Source organism: Branchiostoma lanceolatum, chromosome 9, assembly GCF_035083965.1.
Source record: "Branchiostoma lanceolatum isolate klBraLanc5 chromosome 9, klBraLanc5.hap2, whole genome shotgun sequence".
In the NCBI taxonomy this organism is placed as follows: domain Eukaryota; kingdom Metazoa; phylum Chordata; class Leptocardii; order Amphioxiformes; family Branchiostomatidae; genus Branchiostoma; species Branchiostoma lanceolatum.
In genome coordinates, this window is record NC_089730.1 from 4,686,376 (window position 1) to 4,691,741 (window position 5,366).

At 36.6% G+C, this 5,366-nt stretch overlaps 1 long non-coding RNA gene across 1 annotated transcript; it reads left to right on the forward strand.

Moving 5' to 3' along the window:
• The first annotated feature begins 3,562 nt into the window (after positions 1 to 3,562).
• Positions 3,563 to 5,318, forward strand: LOC136442192 (uncharacterized). The gene is made up of 2 exons (XR_010756977.1): positions 3,563 to 3,604; positions 4,730 to 5,318. It is a non-coding gene; the product is annotated as an uncharacterized lncRNA (long non-coding RNA).
• The last annotated feature ends 48 nt before the right edge of the window (positions 5,319 to 5,366 follow it).

Sequence of the window (5,366 nt, forward strand, 5' to 3'; positions counted from 1 at the left end):
TCTCATGTTTTTAACAAACAAACGTAAACTTTAAATAGAGGTTTCTGTCTGAGAAATGAGCCGACAAAATGTTTGTCTTGGACGATTTCTTTCATTTCTATCTGAAAGAACTCAGGGTCATTCCTCCCTGCGTTCGATTTTCCCTGTTTACGCCAGTTGCCATGGACACGGGTTCCACACAGATGACAAGTTCCAGTGAACTAGGTGAGGAAATTTGTTCTCTCCTGTTCAGACGCAAAAAAAATAGATTTTAAACCCCGGAAAAGTTACAAATCTTTGTTTAATTCTACGTATAGATGTTGTGTACACGACACGGAAGTTTTGGAGCTTCAAAAAGCGCTACTTTTGTAGCCACGTTAAGCAGAAACAAGTTCATGTGGCGCTTAGGTTGACTAAGATTCAAGGTCACCAAAGTTGTAAGGACAATTTCGTACTCAACAGAAAAGACAGAAGTTTTATTTGTTCTTAGGAATATATCTGTAAACCTACAAAGGTATTGTTATTGCGGAGTAAACCAGAGACTTTGTGAGATACATTCAAACGTTGTTTGATGACCTCTGTAGGTCTGACGTTCTGAGAAGTCGAGAATTTGCGACTTTGTTTTCTAAACTTCTGAAGTCTGTACGACTGTATCGACGTGACCAAAAAATGACTACCGAGTCAAAGGAAGACGTGAGAGGTGCTGAGCAGAGGATGAAGGTAAGTTGGCATTTCCTTTTTTTTTCTTCTTCAAAACATTAACCAAAAATGTTATTTATACGGGAACATTTGGACACCGGTTTGTACTTTGACCTCCCCTGCGCTGTATCATTTCTTTTATTTCACTTGCTCTCTCTGCGACTCTTCAGAGATATCAGTTAAGGTGTAGAACTGCGCCAACCTTCACAGCTTGCCATTATCTATTCTATAATCAACATGTTAACCTTTTGACTTTGCTTTTCTTTGCCTGCTCTGTTCTGTTGTGTTTGTGTTCTCATTCCAGCACGTTTCCTTTCCTACTCTCAGCAGAGTCAGGGAGGAGAAGGAGCAACCTTCTTTAGCCAGTAAGAAACTGTTTAGTCAGTTTATGATGTCATTATGATGATAATGATGATGTCAAAAGTAAGAGAAAGGAGGGGGAATGAATGATCATGATCCTATTTTGTAGGCTAGATCTTATAGCTATCAATATAGGATCATGATGATATAACTATCAACTTGTTTGAGGCCATACCAATGTACTTTCTTGGTTCTTGCATTGTTGTATCAATATTCTATTGGGCAGGCATAAAAAGAAAGGCATCCCTAGTGCTTGGTTAACATGGCAAACAATGTGTTTTGAATTTCTAATGCATTGTTGAATAAAAAAAATCAAAGTAACAACTAGAGTACTATATGGAGTTGATTCATATTTTGAATGGTACACGCAAGACCCAAAGAATCAATCCAGTCTGGCCTTTTTCAATGAGAATTGTTGTTTCTTGTCCACTACAGGAAGTTTTTCAACTGTTTTGTGGAAGGAATTGCTTGTAATATCAGTCTCAGAGTGCACCTTTAGATTATCACCAACAAGACAAACATGAATTACCTCACACAGTCTCTTCAAGAAGAACTCTTTCCAACAAGACTACAATACAGTACAAATTACTATTGACTTGCAACTGTGAAATCTCTACTTTATGCTGAGTTAGAGACAACACATACTTCAGGACAGTTTGCAGTGACATTACATCACTTTAACCGTTTTTATCTGTTATTCCTTTGCAGTCTGAGGAGAGATACAGCTTCAGTTCACTGGCAGGAGACCCTGAATGCTCTTCACAGGTAAGTACATGTAATGTAGCGGTAGCTGTTATCGTCTGGTTTATTCAAAACAACATTTATCTTACAAACGCACAGAGCCAAATGTGTAGCCCATGGGAAGAATTGTCGGCTCTTCTAAAGATACATGGCGTGTAACGCTTGTTTAACACTGTGAGAGCATGTATTTGTGTTTGTGTATACGCAACTTTGTGTGTGTGTTTGTGCGTGTATATGTGTGTGTGTGTTTATACGCAACTTTGTGTGTGTGTGTGTGTGTGTGTGTGTGCATGCATCTGCATATCTGAGAGTGTGTGTGTAAGTTTTTGTCTACTATGTATGTATGTATGTGTGCATTTGTGTTAGTGTGTGCGGGTATGTGTGTATTCGTATATGTGTGTGTTTGTGTATGTGTACATGTGTGTGTATGTCTGTGTGTGTGTGTGTGTGCATAAGTGTGCAGGGCTTGAAATTCATTTTTGGAAATAGGTGCACTGGTGCACCCAACCAAATAAAATTAGATGCACAAAAAGAATTTCGGGTGCACCACATGAAATAAAGCTGAATGTCAGCAAAACATATTTAAGTTTAACGCTCTTAAATATTTAAGTTTAACTTCAATCTGTAATTCTATACCTAACTTCAAAATTTCAAACAAGTAATTCATCAAACAAAGTAAAACAAAAGTTTTCAGATACTTGAATTTCAAGAATGTTTTGTATACAAGTGTCCTATAGTATCCCTACCCTATAGCCTTAAAAATATCTAGGTGCACTGGTGCAACCACAGTAAAAAATTAGGTGCACGGCTCCAATTTTGGGTGCACACAGGTGCACATGCACCCAGTATTTTGAGCCCTGAGTGGGTGTCTGTGTGCATGTATCTGTGATTAAAGTGGGTAATGTGGCTTATGCAAAGTGTGTAATACTTCCTACTTTTCAGGGACTGCAACACACTGCTAGAGCTTACTCAACAGTAATTTTTTTCCAACACATTGTTACACCGAAAACATCCAATATAACAAACACTTCACCTTCTTTGTAAAACTAAGTGTGCAAGTGACCTCAAGAAAATCCTACACTTGTACATGTTCATTAAGTTGTCTTACACACTAGCTTTGCAAACATGATATGGATTATTGATATATTCAATAATATAGAGCACTGTTTAGATAAAAAGACTCTTTTCACACAACCAAGAAATTTAGTCCACCGACGTTTCAGTGACCATCTGTCATATTCTTCAAGGCAATTCTGGCTGGTTCACATAGCAATGCAGCACAGGTGTTGTTACTTATACATAATAATGAGATGTATTCCAAACGCAAAGTATTTACATATGTACAAAACTATTTTTGTGACAGAAATGATAATCTTTATGTTTTCTCCCTGAAACAGGCAAGCTAAAGTTTCTGAAGATGACCTGGCCAGGTCTTCATTCAAAATTGCTGAGCTGGAGATTCTCCTCGCTGATTATAAGCTGTAAGTTTGTTTTTATCATTTTTGATTTCTATATTTGGGTCTGGTTTCTGTGTCACAATAACCTTTGCACGAACTGAAATATAATAAAAACACTTGAATCTCCTGAGTTGATGAGAAAGTACATGTATGCAATAGAATCCTTTAAGTTTTAATTTGCAGTTTCTAAACTAAATATGACTTGAATGGTATTTATAATTATCAATCATCTGATACATTGAGCAATTTTGTCAGCTCATTTGAAGACTGGGCTAGAATAATCAATTATCTATTCTAATGCACAATGAAAAATTATTGTTCTTTGATTATCATAGGCGAGCAGATGATACCAAGGTCAGACATCAAAGGTAATGACATGAATTTGAATTTTACTTTGTGTTCCATCTTTGTAGTTTATGTCCATATCTAAAGTTGTTTTGCAAGTTGAAATTACAGTACACCATTGTCAATATCTATTATATAGCCTGTAAGGTTCAGGTCCGAGCTTAATATCCAATCTGGGAATGAAAATTGTAAAGCCGAAAATATTGTGTGACTTTCTGTTCAAATTCTTGGTGAACACCAATTGTCAGAATAGAGAAAATGTTTAGTCTGAATACGGGTAGGCGAAATTTTCTAACTAGCCTGAAATTAAAACATCAAACAGTAAATCCTTCTGTAAAATGTTGGCCCTTAGATGCTGTGCTGTCTTAAAACGCACATTATTACCTGAGTTATGCTGGTCTAGTCTCCAACCAGACCCAATAGATTGCAAAGACCGTATCCAACTGGAAGAAGGAGCTTATAGTCAATCTTGGTTGGCTATGAGACTTGGGTTGGCTATGAAAACTACTTCTGCCTGTTGGATACGGTCTTTGCCAACCCGTAGGTCTGCTTGGAGACTAATGCTGGTCTTCTTTGCGAAGTTTAGGGAAGAATGCTTTCCACAAAGGACCGAGCGGTGTCCTGCAGTGAAGTCTAAAGATGTACAAAGGCAGACAGAAGGGCCAGATTAGCACCTATTTTATGGGGGCAATCACCATTCTACCATTGTTAACCATTTTCTACCATTTCTTGTTAATATTTCTTAAAGTTAAATAATCACATAGATGTTTAGAAATTATTACAAATAAAGAGGTTTTTGTGCAGTTACTTTCAAAATATTTCTAAATTATCTAATTAAATTCAAATAAATTCACATTTTTGTATTTGATCTTTTAGAAAAATTTAGAACTATTGTCAGTCAGATATTCTTTTATTAGAAATGTTTCAAAATGATTACAAATATTATCATAAAACCTTCGCGGTGACTCGGAATGGACTCTATTAATCTTAAACAATATAAGACAATTACTGGTAAATCGTCTCAGCAAAGGTAGTTCCAAATAAAGCTATGATTGTGTTGTTTTCAAATTGTTTCTTTTCAGAAATTGATAAGTGAATATTTCAGAATGAATACAGATGGTTTTATTGCATTTTCTGCTGCCCTGCAGTGAAAACACCCTGCTGAGAGCCCAGCTGTTGTCTGAGGGGGAGAAGAGTCTGACAGTTGAGATGCTGAGTTCCTCATCTGTACAGGAACAAGAGATGGGGAATAGTGGAGGATTTGTACAGTCTTCACTAAAAAAAGCAAAGAAAATGTATTCACTGACAGGGAAGTTGAGCAAGTCTTCTGTTCACCCGTAAGCATGATAAGGTGTTCTTCAAGTTTGCCAACAAGTTCTTCGGGCTAGTGGTGACAGTAGGATCCAAGATGTACCTGAAGACAAAAAATAGGGTTTAGCTAATATAATATTTGTGTCAGGTTGTATGACACAAGATTTTAACTTGCATGCAGGAAGAAAATTATATGTATAAATGTGCAGTGTCTGCATCTGTGCAGTGTGTGTAAACTAGCAGAGCATCATATAGATTTTATGGAAAGATGGAAGAAGATACATGTATATATCTATATTACCACGTTTTATAAGATATTTTTAAGAGAAGACTTTATTTTCACTGTAAAGCAACTTCCATTTGATGCTGTCTTTCACTAGCGATGGCAAAGTGCTACAAAATACATGTCTTGTGAAGTGTGTACAAGGGTTTTCTTGACTCATAGTCATATGACTGATACAGTTCTGATTAGTG